Source organism: Palaemon carinicauda, chromosome 2 (assembly GCF_036898095.1).
Source record: "Palaemon carinicauda isolate YSFRI2023 chromosome 2, ASM3689809v2, whole genome shotgun sequence".
Taxonomy (NCBI): Eukaryota; Metazoa; Arthropoda; class Malacostraca; order Decapoda; family Palaemonidae; genus Palaemon; species Palaemon carinicauda.
The window spans coordinates 157,649,363-157,665,995 of NC_090726.1; the positions used below are offsets into that span (position 1 = coordinate 157,649,363).

The 16,633-nt window shown below is 34.3% G+C and overlaps 1 long non-coding RNA gene across 1 annotated transcript; it reads left to right on the top strand.

Moving 5' to 3' along the window:
• Positions 1-7,041: 7,041 nt before the first annotated feature.
• LOC137622271 (uncharacterized) lies at positions 7,042-15,954 on the top strand. Its single transcript, XR_011040395.1, has 3 exons — positions 7,042-7,200; positions 14,827-14,904; positions 15,451-15,954. It is a non-coding gene; the product is annotated as an uncharacterized lncRNA (long non-coding RNA).
• Positions 15,955-16,633: the final 679 nt, after the last annotated feature.

The window sequence follows — 16,633 nt, forward strand, 5'->3', positions numbered from 1 at the left end:
TGTGGAGGAAGTGAAAACATTCAAAATGAAATAAAGGATAAATTTGGCTAGAGAATAGAGAAAATAGTCATTAAATAAGAGATGAAGTTGAGATTCAAGATAGGTAAGGACATAATGGAAGACAGGCTATTATAACTATGGAAACTAGGATTACCATGCTATAACTGAATAGACATCTTAAGAGAACAAATGAAGATGCCTTGAGTTGTTTGTTATATGGCGTAGAAGGTTAATCTGTGATACCCTCTTGCAATTATCCCTTTGTGCACGCTCTTCAGGATTACGCACAATTTTCACACCTTTTCATTCAAACCTTCCTGGCATGTACCATCAACTACATATTACAAGGAATGCAGTCACAATAACGATATCAATGCCACTGGGGACTTGCCTCTTCGAGTCATCTCTATAAACCATGAAATTGTCTAACTATTACTTCAGTTTAAGCTCTCCCGAGTTTATTCTAAGCATCATTCCAAGTAATCAAATCCCACCACATTATCACATTAATGTTTGGTTTAATTCGCTCGTTAACTAACTTTGCACTGTTTCACAAAGTTTTTATAAACTCAACAACATCGTGTCCATTTGCCCAGAGCGCGGTACTATAATCTCACTTAAATTTTAGATAGAAGGTTTTACCCTTCCGATTTCATTTAGATACACGAGGGATTCGGTAATCAGTCCAAGTGACACCAGTTTCAAAAGTGGGCCAACTGCACCATTCAGAAACTATAGGGATCAACATGGGAAACTATGAAATTAGCTCCGTAATTAATACAGTTAATAAAATAAAATAGTAACCCTGTTTCATAAAGAAGAGGCCAAAGATACTAAAAAAATAATGACAAAGCTATATAAATACATATAAAATTATAATAACATTTCTTTAACAAGTAATAGCTAAAAGATGGATATTTTCCCCCCAGGAACATACCTCATTGCGACGCAGTCTAACAAGCTGAAGAGGATTTTGTAGTTGTTATAACAGGGCTATGACCAAAAAATAAATAAACAGTAACTCACGAACGTAATCAGGTATTATGATCCCAATATTTAAGTTATTCTTTAATCCAAACTCTATTATGAGAAATGCAACTTTCAAAACCGGTGTAAAGATGTAGAGTAAGTTAAATATGGAAGAGTATTGAAAAAGATGATCTCTGATTGGGGTTTTGCCAATAACATTCATGGTGTAGATAAGGGTAATGGACAAAAGTAGCATGACGTGCAATACTGAAATATTATTGTGGTTTTAGGACGCAAACTCCCTGGGAGAAATTATCCTTTATTTGCAATGTGAACCAGCTTGCTCGATATATATGATTTTCAGTAGCCTACACAAGAAGTCGGGAATTTTTTTTTCCATATATAACAACAAATGCAGCCGTTTCTAGTCCACTAGCGGCATGACATGCCCTTAATCATGTGTGGGGTTTGGCCAGTACGGATTGGTGATGGTGAGAGATTTTCCTCTGATCGCTCACAGCAAACCAGTCTAGTGTGGGTGGCTCTGACTAGGACAACTTTGCTGATCATGGAGATAGGCAAACCACGTTAAGGTTTCCCCACTTAGAAAGGGATATATATATATATATATATATATATATATATATATATATATATATATATATATATAGGTTTCCCCACTTAGAAAGGTATATATATATATATATATATATATATATATATATATGTATGTATATATATATGTATATATATATATGTATATATATATATATATGTATATATATATATATGTATATATATATACATATATATATATATATATATATATATATATATATATATAGCCTATGTGTGTCAGTGTGTGTGTATCCAGTATTCATGTACCCCGACTACATTACAATTCAAGCCTATGTATAGGCAAAACTCCCAATATTGCACTGTACTATAGTACTAAGTATTCAGAGTGTTTCGTATCTTCATTTTCAGGTATACAAACTTTTCCATCATATGGAGTAATGTATGGAGTTTACTCTTGATTTCCTTACTACAAGTTACTAAAATTTTAGAATAAAAGTTGGACTTTCTAGAATACACTAAGTACCCTTATAAACAAGCAATACAAAATCTAATCGGAGTAAACCAAATATAATATATTCAGCTTCAGAAATAAACAATATTAAAAATGACTGATACGACAAGGCATAAGCCATACAATGTATATTTTACACTGTTAAAGAGTTTTCGAGAAATAACAGTTACACGAGTCATCATCATTGTCTGGGCTACAGAACTTTTCCGTCCAAAACTAGAGTTAACTGAATCCTTATTACGAGAAACAGTAGTTAAGGTGTCTCTGGACCGCACTAACATAAAACCTTGCGAACTGGTCACTCAATAACCTACGGAAGTCTCAAATATCTCGGGTTTTAAGTCATTTGTGTTTCTAGAGATGACTTATTTATGTTTTCTGGCACTGTTCTACATATTCTTGGTGATGTCATGTTCCGCTCACCCTCTATATACAGGTGAGTTTACTTTTCATAAGAGGCTTGTTCGGTAAGTAAAAGCTTTTGCTTCTGGAACTTCCTGTAATTCTAATAAAAATTCTAATACTATTCTCCATTAAACCCTGTATTTTAAGATAATTTTCCAGTCTTTCGCTCTACTGTACAAGTTTTTTTCGTGTTTAGTTGACCATTGAATAATGAAGCTCTTTTCATGAATAAATAGATATAAGCGTAAATGTTGAAAGATATTCATGTAATCTATGACTGTGGGCTTAATCAACTTCCCAATAACAAGGTCCAGACAAATCCAAATATTATAACTTATTGTTGGTGGCTAGACCAAATTAGTTGTCACGAGTGTCCGTTACAGCTTCAGATTTTATTAACTTCTTTTCGTCGTCTTTCTTACAATTAATTCTCAGTTATATATCTTTTTTTCAAAGAGGCTCACAGTGTATTTATCTAAATAAAATGTAGTGTTCCAAGCTCCTCCCCTTTTATTGTATCTAGATGTTTTTGTTCCTTAACCTGGTTCCACGAAGCGTGTAAAGCTGCAGGAATATCCTCGCCTATTTGTTACTGACGTTCACTAACACTTTTTTTTTTTATTTCAAAACGAAAATATGCCCGTATTTAACAATATATTGTCTTCATATCATTATTGTAACTCCCGACCTATTTTCTACCCTTACAGATACGAGACCCTCCACGCCGATAAGGACTTCGACTTCACCCGAACTGAGTGTGACCTCTAAAGCCGCTAAAATACCATCGTTAGTCCCATTTGTAGCATTTTCTTTCGCTAATATCGCTCTTTTCAAGATCAAAGTAATAGCATTTTTAGTGAATCAACCTTGGTTTCAAAAGAAATTCTCCTTAGGGAACTTTGGAGAAAACTTCTTGCTTTCCACAGTCACTTCTCTTCAAAAACTATTCAAGACTAGTGAAAACTTGACTCAGCCAATCATCGTTTGGTGGAAAAACTACAGGACGCAGTTTGGACGTATACGATCACCTCTTTCACATTAAATTATAAAGAAAGCATTTTTAATAACAACTGCTGGATAAGCTTCAGTGTGATTTAGTCACTAAAAACTCAATTTATAAAAATTTAGCACGTAAACTTACCTCCAGCAAAGGTAATTTATAACATTGATATAATTCAACGTTAAACCAATGATTACATTCAAAGTGATCAAATTACTAACTAACCATGTTTGGTGCTTATATTTGTATTGATTTATCTGGCGATTTTCGACAATGTAAAGGAATAATCCACACCTTCATGATAACGTGTTTATATTGAAGAATGTGCCCATTTTATGATCTCTGAATTTTATTGTGTACATTGGCTTTTAATGTGATAATGTAAAATATCTGATAATTAAATCTTTAAGTAAACAAAATTCTTTTAAATCCTGATGTTGAATGAAGATATTGATTGCAAAATGTAGTTTAAATGCATACTTATATATTACTATTGATGCTTTGGGAAAAGAATAAATGCATTGAGTTTTAAGTGTTAAAACTTAATGAGTGAGACTAATCATCCACTTGACAAGTGCATTGCAGTTCTGTAGAAAAGATGGATACAAAATTAATAGATAGAAAAGTATTAGCATTATAACATTTAACATAACGAAATGCTCCTTTTAGCACCATTTCTAAGGTATATAACTGCTATATATTACCAGAGAAAAAAATTGCATAGGAATGCCAGGTTGAACCCAGCTCGCTCACCTATATAAGGTGTCGGTATAATACTGGGGCGTGATAATTCACAACCAGAAGTCTCGCACCATTTAGATATCTCCTCTTCAAAACCCCCGCCACAGCGAGGTGCCGATCAACACTACTACCACTAACCTAATCCACGCCAGTGACGTCACTCCTCATAGCACACAAGGATTTGGGGCCCATGCTGGGAGGGAAGTCAAGGGATTTTGACGAAGGAAAAATCTATTTCTGGGCGAGAGACCTGTGCCGCCCAGTGAGCACAGGTCTCTCGCCCAGAAATAGATTTTTCCTTCGTCAAAATGCCAGTGAAATTGTACAAGAGAAATGGTCCCAAAACTTGGAACAATACCTGAGGAAGTAAAATGAAATCCAAATTAACAGGTAAGAGGATAGCAAGACATAGTTGATTAAGACTCACTATGTTCAGGAGGAATCACATTCCCTGCTGCCACTGTAGCAAATATAAGTCTTCCAGAGATTTTAAATAGTGGCGTTTAAATACTGTTGGAGACTTCCAGCCTGTATATTTAGTAAGTCCAGCGAAGTTCATATGGTGAAAGTAATTAACTGAGGTAGCTACAGCTCGTATATCATGGACGTGAGGGAATGATGTGGGAATGATTCTAGGTAGCCCGTTAATGAAATATAGAATCTGCTGTCTGATTCCTTTCAGGATGATGGTTCTTCCCCCATTGTAAGGATATGCATGCAATCTTACGATAGCGACAAATTTATTTTTAATGTATTTTTTTTTCTATGTAAATAGATTGAGTTCAAATGATTTCTGTTTTTGCAACAATCAAAGCATGAAAATTGTGACAATTAAAGGAAAGACTTTGTCCTGAAACTGAAAAGTACTTGGAGAACTGAATGCTGCAAAATCTTATCCAGCAATCACTTAGGTTTTTTTTTTTTTTTTTTTTTTTTTTTTTTTTTTTTTGTACTTTATACAAGGCGAGTTCTGAAAGGCATAAAATATCATATTCACCAACGAAAATATTCTAAAACTGACCATGCCTAGGGAGCTTTTCGTATTCAATAGGAAAATTGATACTCGTGATGCAGTGTAATGATTCTGTAATAATAACAAGATTAACATAAATGGCCTAATAAATTTCCCAAGGGAAAACAGAACAATAGTCAGTGTCCCATGTTATTCCTTAATTGTTTTAAAATATTCAAAATAAGTAATTAAGATATCCATGAAGTACGAAATGTTAACTTTAGTAAAACACAACAACAACAACAAATGCAGCCGTTTCTAGTCCACTGCAGGGCAAAACTCAAACATATCAATTCATGTCTGGGGTTAGGCCCGCTTTCATCACCACGCTAGCAAGAGTGGAATGATGATGGTGGGAGATTTTCTTTTGATCGCTCACAGCAAATCAGCTTAGTATGGGTGGCCCTGACTAGTACAGCAGTTTGCTCATCATGACGATATGCAGATTCTTTCAATAAATCAAATAATTGAAAGATAAAAATTTTTTGCAACACTGGGCAAACGTAAGACTTTTCCTTGAAAAAATAAATTCCACCTTGTTATACACAACCTAACAAGATATGAAAGGTCAAATTTTCGTTCAATTTCTAATGTCCTACCAGCCTCCCTATGTACGTTAAATAGGTTTGATTCATGAAGTATATAACCCCCTAACTTCATTGGTTTTTTTCGACACCACGTTTTCTTTATCCCCGCCTCAGCGTTCCAAAATTATTCAATTATCAATAAGATTTGCTAAATCTATATTACAACATCGCAAAAGTGTTAAATATGTAAAACTAGTACGCACTTTGTCATAAAAGAGATTGCTAAATACCACAAACTGAAGAGATAAGAATTATTATTATTATTATTATTATTATTATTATTATTATTATTATTATTATTACTTGCTAAGCTACAACCCTAGATGGAAAAGCAGGATGTTATAAGCCCAGGGGCGCCAACAGGGAAAATAGCCCAGTGAAAAAAGGAAACAAGGAAAAATAAAATATCTGAACAGAAACAACATTAAAATAAACATTTCCGAAATAAACTATAAAGACTTTAACAAAACAAGAGTAAAAGAAATAAGATAGAATAGTGTGCCCGAGTGTACCCTCAAGCAAGAGAACTCTAACCCAAGACAGTGGAAGACCATGGTACAGAAGCTATGGCACTACCCAAGATTAGAGATTAATGGTTTGATTTTGGAGTGTCCTTCTCCAAGAAGAGCAGCCCTTACCAAGAGGAAAGTGGCCACTGAACAATTACAGTGCAGTAATTAACCACTTTCGTGAGGAAGAATTATTTGATAATCACATTGTTGTAAATTGTATGAGAACAGAGGAGAATCAGTATAGAATAGGCCAGACTATTCGATGTATGTGTAGGCAACGGGGAATGAACCGTAACCAGAAGAAGGATCCAATGTAGTACTGTCTGGCCAGTCAAAGGGCCCCATAACTCTCTAGCGGTAGTATCTCAACGGGTGGCTGGAGCCCTGGCCAACCTACTACCTTTAATTAAGAATATGTGGCTACATCACTGCAATTTCGTCCGAAGAAATACAGAAAATAACAACTCTCAAGACTAATTATTTTCGTGTAATATAGAAAAAGTAGAACAAAATATACCCCCTCCCCCTCCGCCACACGCCACTATTTACAATCTTTCAAATATTTCTGGTTCACGAATTTCCTATATCAAAATTGCCCCCACTAACGACAAGGCTAATCTGTTTTCGATAACTACCTTTTCCATCGTTTGTTCATCGGGACAGGGGTTGTTATTTTTCTTTTTAAAGTTTTCCAAGAACAAAATACTTTAGTTCGAAACAAGTGACAACGTTAGAACCTATGTGGAAATGTTACCGCCCCATCTATAGCATTAGCTTTCTGGTCGCAACCTTGGATTGACAGCACAGGTATAAACGTACTGCCCAGTGCTATTAATATTACAGGCGTTCAACATTGTTTCTGGATCTTCTACACTTAGATATCGGTAAGTTTTTAATTATCATCGTACCGAATATTTTTATTAGTTTTGTTACCAACTTATCACGATAGCACATATCGTCTTACGGGATTTCGGTTACTATCAAAAATATATTTTGGTTAGATACACAGTATGACATATATATTGATGAATATCCGACTTTTTATTATTTACGTGCACATTTCGCTGTCACTGAGTGTCCAATGATAGGGTGAGGCTGAATTACGAGATGGATATTGAGAGGAAGAGAAAATCTAGACTGCCGAGGTCAGTTACGATTGAGAAAAATTTATTCTTATTAGATTATATTACTCGGTATCTCTTAATTAATGCAAATACTGTTGTTCTTTTTATGAATTTGAATACATGCGCAATCACCATTACAGAATTTTTTTTAATAGTTTGGGCATAATGGTAGTCTTATGTCTCATGAAGGATTAGCTCTGGAATAAACATCCTTAATGTCAACATATACATGCACTTTTATCTTTTTCGGCGGTAAGTTACGTGAGTTCCATTCTACCTTGGCATGTAGACTAACCATAACGTCTGTGTCATGGGATTTGATAACTTAATACGAACTGGTTTGATGTGGCAAAAAAAGAAAAAAAAATATTTATATGCTCCTTCAGATTCAAGTAATGAGCTTATATAAATTACACCAGTTTGTTTTCGTGATCAAAGGGTTTTAAAGAATCAAAATGTCCCTAAAAATCAAAGTTGATATTAATTACGCCAAATTTGTGTTCGTTACAAAAAGAACAGTCTTGAAGTGTTTACTCCAAATATTGCTGTGTGGTCGTCTTAAAAGTTTCACGACTTTCTCGGAAAGAATAAGGATTCCATGACTAAACTAAAACTCTTCCAGTGTCACCCATAATAATACCTACAATAACATTTTCAGAGTACATGAAAAAAATATTTCCTTATACTGCAACGTTTACATTAAATCAAAATCAATTGATAGATTTCCTTTTGCCTGGTTCCCTTTTGTTTTTTTTTATTAAAACTTTATAATAATCTTCGGGATTATTGTAATAACACTTTAAAAGTTCATTTTTGACGGGGCTGATTTTCATGTGGTTGGAAAGGCTTTCTCAATAAAGTAACTGTATTTTCACAGAGATATGGGCATATTTTAGTTTGGACAAATATTTTATTAATTATTGTGAATTTTAAAGTCTTTATCAAATAGTTGTCTAAAACAAGAGAAAGGCTCTGCAGCAACGCAAAGGAGAATTACGGGCGCCAGATGATAAAAATAAACAGTGTAGAAGTATTAACTCTGGAATAAGCTTTCGAGAACTTTTCGTATACCTGTAATGCTTTTTTCTTAACTAAGATATAAAATTATCACCGTTGGGCGGGAAGTTTAAAGGTCAATTACGTTTTTAAAATTTAGTATTGTGAGTGGTATGACTGGTCAAAGATTCGTTTAATCCGCACAGAACCAACCCTTGCCGATAAAATTTCTTGGTGACATTTGAGTTTAAAGGCCCATAACTTTTTTTTTTTTAATTGAGAATTGTGAGTGGTATGACTGGTCAAAAATTCTTTTCATCCGTACTGAACCAACCTTTGCCGATAAAATTTCTTGGTGACATTTAAGTTTAAACGTCCATGACGTTTTTAAAATTGAGAATTATGAGTGGTATGACTAGCCAAAGATTGTTTCCATCCGTAAAGCACCAACCCTCGCCGATAAAATTTCTTGGAGACATTTAAAAGTTTAAAGGTCCATGACATGTTTAAAACTGAGTGGCAAAATTATGAGTGCTATGACTGGCCAAAGATTCTTTACATCCGTACAGAACCCAACCTTCGCTAATAAAAAGTCTTGGTGACATTTATCCCCACCCCAGCGTTACTAAATTATCAGATTATCAATAATATTTGCAAAATCTATATTACAACATCGCAAAAGTGTAGAATATGTATAACCAGTATGCACTTTGTCATTAAAGAGATTGCCAAATACGACAAACTGAAGAGATAAGAATTAAGAACATGTGACTACATCACTGCAGTTTCGTCCGAGGAAATACATAAAATAAGCATTTTTCAGGACTAATTACTATGGTGTAATATAGAAAAGATAAAGTAGAACAAAATATACCCCCACCCCCTCACACGTCCTGATTTACAATCTTTACAATATTTCTGGTTCACGAATTTTCTATATCAAAATTACCGTCACTAACGACAAGTCTAGACTGTTTTCGATTACATTTTCGACCACTTGTTCATCAGGACAGGGGGTGTTATTTTTTCAATTATTTTCCGAGAGTAAAATACTTTAGTTCGAAACAAGTGACCACGTTAAAACCTATGTGGAAATTTTACCGCCCCATCTATAGCATTAGCTTTCTGGTCACAACCTTTGATTTGACAGCATACGTATAAACATACAAATCGGTGCTATTAATATTACAGGCGTTCAATATTGTTTCTGGACCTTCTACACTTTGATATCGGTAAGTTTTTAATTATCATCGTACCAAATATTTTCATTAGTTTTGTTACCAACTTATCACGATATCACATATTATATTAGGGGACTTCGGTTACTATAAAAAAATATATTTGGTTAGACAAACATTATGCCTTATCTATTGATGAATATTAATTTTTTATTGTTTACGTACGCATTTCGCTATCACTGAGTTTTCAATGATAGGGTGAGGCAGAATTACTAAATAGATATTGAGAGGGAGAGAAAATCTGGACTGCCGAGGTTAGTTACGATTGAGAAAACCTTATTCTTGTTAGATTATATTACTCATTATCTCTTAATTAATGCAAATACTATTGTTCTTTTTATAGATTTGAATACATGCCCACTCACCATTACAGATTTTTTTAAGTTTGGGCATAATAGTAGTCTTTCTCGTGAAGAAGGATTAGCTCTAGAATAAACATGAGTTAGCGGTATTCCCGGAAAATCAATCGGCCTACAGAGCTAATCATTATACAGAAACTACCTTATGCTCAATAATGAATGATATGGTAGGTCTTCTTGATGAGGGAAAGTGTGGAATTTTGATTATGTTAGATCTTAGTGCTGCTTTTGACACTGTTGTGCACGAGTACTTACTTGACGACTTAGTCTATTGGAGTGACTGAGGAAGCACTGAAATTTTTGCGAAGTTACTTAGTGAACAGGAAGACTATTGTAGAAGTTTCTGGAAACCGATCCAATGAGAGAATTCTTATGAAGGGTGTACCACAGGGTAGTGTTCTGGGCGCTATCTTGTTTAACATATATACTATCGAGCTATCACACATCTTGAAAAAACAAAAAGTGGGCTTTAAACTATATGCAGATGATACTCAGTTTTACCTCTCAATTTCAACAACACAAGATACAGAGAAGAAAATTGATGAGATAATGACTGAAATAAAAACATGGATGCAGAGGAAAAAGCTCAAATTAAATGATGATAAAACAGAATGTATGTTTTTTGGCACAAAGGTGGCTTTGAAGAATTACCAGTTAATTCAAAGTATAAAAATTGGTGATGGTGACGTTGGGATTATGCCTGTTGTGAAAAATTTGGGTGTACTGATGGATTGTAATTTGTCAATGAGGGACCAAATTGTGAACACAGTGAAAGTGTGTAACTATCACCTGAGAAACATAGCGTTTATTAGAAAATATTTAACAGAGGGAAGTACAAAAATTTTAGTGATGAGTCATGTAATATCAAGGCTTGATTATTGCAATTCTCTGTACTACAAATTGCCCAATACACTACTAAGAAAGCTTCAAAATGTGCAAAACCGGGCGGCTAGACTGATAAAAGGCATTAAACTAAGGGAGAGAATAACTCCTGCATTGATCGATCTGCATTGATCGATCTACATTGGTTACCTGTTAAGGCTAGAATTGAATTTAAAATTTGCTTGTTGACTCGCAAAGCACTTACAAGTGATAAGCCTAATTATCTTCGTGATTGCTTGGTCCCCTACCCTGAAGCTACCAGCGCCGCTGTAAGAGTTAGACATGCTGATGACCCACATAGACTATTCGAAATTAGTGCGAATCATGCAATAGGAGGAAGAACGTTCAGTTATGCTGCACCGAGACACTCTAGCGACCTTCCAGTCGATGTCAAGAATAGCAATAATGTGGCAGCTTTCAAGAAAAACCTGAAGACTTATCTTTTTAGAAAGTGTTATAATAGTGACCTGAAAACTATTAAGCCTGAATACAAATGCTAGCGAAATAACTGATAACGATACAGAGCAAAATATTAACTGGAAAGAAATTATTTTTTCACACACCAAGCCCCGCCTGAACAGACCTTTAGTGTCTGGTGGAGGGCGAGAAATAAACCCGTAAAAGTAAAAAGTAAAAGTAAACATTCTTAAACATATACATGCATTTTTATCTTCTCGGCGGTAAGTTATGCGAGTTCCATTCTACCTTGGCATGTAGACTAACCATAACGTCTGTGTCATGGGATTTGATATCCAAGACGAACTGGTTTGATGTGGCAAAAAAAAAAAAAAAAAAAAAAAAATAAAAAAATAAATAAAATTCATATGCTCCTACAGATTCAAGTAATGAGTTTATGTAAATTACACTAATTTATGTTTCCGTGACAAAAGGGTCTTAAAGAATCAAAATGTCCCCACAGATTCAAGTTTATATTAATTACGCCAAATTTGTGTTCGTGATAAAGAGAAGTCTTGAATTGTTTACTCCAAATATTGCTGTGTAGTAGTCTTAAAAGTTTCATGACTTTCTCGGAAAGAATAAGGATTCCATGACTAAACTCAAACTCTTCCAGCGTCACCCATAATAATTCCTACAATAACATTTTCAGAGTACATGAACAAAATACTTCCTTATACTGCAATGATTACATCAAATCAAAATTGATTAACAGATTTCCTTTTGCCTGGTTCCTTTTTTTCATTAAAACTTTATAATAATCTTCGGGATTATTGTAATAACATATTAAAGATTCATTTTTGACAGGACTGATTTTCTTGTGGTTGGATAGGCTTTTTCGATAAAGTAACTGTACTTTCATAGAGATATGGACATATTTTAGTTTGGACAAATATTTTATTAATTATTGTGACTTTAAAGTCTTTATCATATAATTGTCAAAAACAAGAGAAAGGCCCTGCAGCAACACGAAGAAATACGGCGCCAGATGATAAAAATTAACTCTGGAATAAGCTTTCGCCCACTTTTCGTATACCTGTAATGTTGTTTTCTTAACTAAGATATAAATAAAATTATCACCGTTGGGCGTGAAGTTTAAAGGTCCATGACGTTTTTAAAATCGCGAATTATGAATGGTATGACTGGCCAAAGATTTTTTCAGCCGTACAGAACCAACCCTTGCCGATAAAATTTCTTAGTAACGTTTAGAAGTTTAAAGGTCCATGACGTTTTTAAAATCGCGAATTGTGAATGGTATGACTGGCCAAAGATGTTTTCATCCGTACAGAACCAACCCTTGCCGATAAAATTTCTTAGTAACGTTTAGAAGTTTAAAGGTCCATGACGTTTTTAAAATCGCGAATTGTGAATGGTATGACTGGCCAAAGATGTTTTCATCCGTACAGAACCAACCCTTGCCGATAAAATTTCTTAGTAACGTTTAGAAGTTTAAAGGTCCATGACGTTTTTAAAATCGCGAATTGTGAATGGTATGACTGGCCAAAGATGTTTTCATCCGTACAGAACCAACCCTTGCCGATAAAATTTCTTAGTAACGTTTAGAAGTTTAAAGGTCCATGACGTTTTTAAAATCGCGAATTGTGAATGGTATGACTGGCCAAAGATGTTTTCATCCGTACAGAACCAACCCTTGCCGATAAAATTTCTTAGTAACGTTTAGAAGTTTAAAGGTCCATGACGTTTTTAAAATCGCGAATTGTGAATGGTATGACTGGCCAAAGATGTTTTCATCCGTACAGAACCAACCCTTGCCGATAAAATTTCTTAGTAACGTTTAGAAGTTTAAAGGTCCATGACGTTTTTAAAATCGCGAATTGTGAATGGTATGACTGGCCAAAGATGTTTTCATCCGTACAGAACCAACCCTTGCCGATAAAATTTCTTGGTAACGTTTAGAAGTTTAAAGGTCCATGACGTTTTTAAAATCGCGAATTGTGAATGGTATGACTGGCCAAAGATGTTTTCATCCGTACAGAACCAACCCTTGCCGATAAAATTTCTTAGTAACGTTTAGAAGTTTAAAGGTCCATGACGTTTTTAAAATCGCGAATTGTGAATGGTATGACTGGCCAAAGATATTTTCATCCGTACAGAACCAACCCTTGCCGATAAAATTTCTTAGTGACATTTAGAAGTTTAAAGGTCCATGACGTTTTTAAAATCAAGAATTATGAATGGTATGACTGGCCAAAGATTTTTTTTACATCCGTACAGAACCAACCCTTGCCGATAAAATTTCTCGGTGACATTTAGAAGTTCGTAGGTCCATGACTTTTTTTTTTTTTTTTTTTTTTTTTTTGAGTGGCAAAATCATGAATAGTACAACTGGCCAAAGATTCTTTTCTGTGAAATTTCTTGGTGACATTTAGGCAAATACTCTTGATACAAAATCTTGTTCTAAAATGTTTGCGGTAAGTTAAAGATAAACTTTTCTTTACCTTTATGTGGTTCACATCCTGTTGCTGTAGCACAAGTTTCTTCCTGGCTAAGCTTTTGTTTTCCCTCACAGACATCTTCTAGATCTGCAAGAAGAATTTTCGGGATTATTATTTTTTTTTTTTTTTTTTTTTTTGCAATTACTCAACTTTATAAAATATTCGCTCAAACCACACTTATTGCTCATTTCTTTTAAAGACTTTCACATTAAACACATTGCTAATTTTTATAATAAAATTGTGTACCCAATATTACTTTCCACTGACAAAAGTTTTATTTTTACCTTTTAAACTTTATTGCCAGGAAAGATCTCCCTATCTACTCTCCTCAGGAATTTTGCCACGCAACTTTATTACGATTATAAAATGGGTGAAATATTTTAGATGCTTGAGATCTACTAAAGTCAGGAGGGAGGAAGTGAGGCTGAAGTTGGAGCAGCCTGGGGGAAGTGGAGGGAGGTAGTGGACGTGGTATGTAATAAGAAAATTACAATAAAAGACAAGACCTATAACATGATGATAAGACCAGTGTTAATGTATGGATCTGAAAAGTGGGCTCTCGGACGAATAGATGAAGCAAAGTTTGAGAACAGAGTTGAGAATGTTGAGGTGGATTATGGGAATATTATTGCTTAAGACTGAAAAATTATGAAATAAGAAGACTTAGTAAATATTACAGAGGTGATAAGGGTGTCATGACTGAGACCGTTAGACAGCGTAGGCACGTGTTGAAGATGGATAATGGGGGTGGAGTGAGGAGGGCTTAGGAGGACCCTGTTTGGTGGGGGGGGGGGGAGGGGATAGAGAGGGAAACAGAAATAGGTGGCGAGATAAGGATTATCATAAGAGGTTTGGTAGAAGGATGCCTTTGATAGAAGACATTGGAGAGGACGGGTCATACAATTGACCCCTTAAGGTAGGGATAGCTGTGGGAAAGAAGACTTTATTATAATTACTAGCTATTTTCAACTTTTAAAACTTTACTCCTTTTTTTTCCAGCGATGTCTTCAAGCTTCTTGGCCTTAATTTACGCGCTCTTGATTTTGTCCCCCTGTGCTGCTCTACCCATATATAATAGTGAGTTGACACCTTGTATTTTTCAGTTTGCAAATGTAAGAAAACAAATTTAATGTTGGTGTTGTTTTATGACTAGAAAACTGTTTGCATTTATGATCACTTATTTTTTTCTTAAATACCAATTCTGACTTTTCATTTTAAATCTATCTATTCAGCAGCTTAATCAATGTGTTTTCTTGTGTTTTAGTCTACTTTTTTTAGTAAATTGGCTAAAGATAACTCCTTCACAATTTTCACTTTATTCTAGTTTTTTTTTTCACTTTATTCTAGATTTTTTATTTTGTAAAATTTTCATTTATCAATAGACATTTAAAAAGTTATAAGTTATTTAAGTACAGTACATTAAAATTTTATGCAATGATTAAAATAATCAAAATTGTTTGGCATATTAAAATAGGGTGTAATAAATTAGTTAACGATAGATTCAGTCAGATAAAAATTGCCTTGATTCCTTTCTCATTTGATAAAAAAAATACCATTACTTTAATAAGGGCCAGGGTGTGTGTACATGTACATCTGATTTTTAACATTTATCGACTTTCATAGGAAGGCGTACACGGATAACAGGTGGCTATGATGTCTCTCCACCCTTCAAAGTTTTGAAATCGCGACAAAAGCCTGGATGGTTGGCGATCCTACCTTTTAAAATTTTCTTTATAGCCAACCTGGCAGTTTTAAAAATAGAATACTTGTATTACTTATTGAAGGAACCTTGGTTCCCAGAGAAAGTTGGTCTTCTGGATGACCTAACAATTGATAGACTACCATTCGAGGAAAACGTTTTAACAAGGTTGTAAATTATTGATGGATGAGATTCCCTAGAATATCTTAATTGGTAAAACTATTCATCTTTGACTTTTACATACTTGGCTGTAAGATATATTTTTAGCGTGTCTACAAAGTTGGTTTTTAATTATTTAATTTTTTTTATTTAATCTGTTAAAAATATGCTTTCCGTAATTCATCTTGAACAAAATGTATTGTTCAAGAGTTCTATAGGCTTAGAGTAATTGGACTTTGAACAGTAATTAAAGAAATTTTAAATTTTAAGTTTGTTTTAATTGCATAATACTACAAAAAATGTGCTATAATGTACTCCTAATACGATTTGGATTTTCATGGTCTGGATATTTACTAATTCACCAGTGCATTTGTTGGGTTATCAAAATATTGACTGCCACAATGCAGAACTATGTTCTTATCGGATACATATATCCAAGTAATAAATTGTGGAACTGATCTTTATACATATTAATCTTAATCATTTGATGGAAAATAGTATATAATTAAAGGTACAAACTATGCTGAAAAGGAATAAAAGAGGTGAAAAATTGTATTGTAGGGGCAAAAGTTTCTAACAAAAGTACAATGGAGCTTCAAATAATAAAGTAATCTCTGAAAAGAGAGGCATCCACTAATCACTCAAATTGTTCTATCTTGTGGATGGATTGGATCTATAGGACTTTGGCTATATAACCAGGCTAGTGCCTTTTAAGACCATAAGGCACACAAGTGTAACTGCGAAAACCATACCGTAACACTAGGAAATAAAAGTAAAGATATCGAACAGCAAAATGGAAGGAAATGGAAACTGGGATACCGCAGAAGGATCAATAACAAGTCAGCCTAGGGACCGAAGGAGCATTGCAAAGACCGGTAAAGTACTGTCTACAGTGCACAGATTTTAGATGAACTGACGTAACCATTTTCCTACATCTTGTGGATGAAT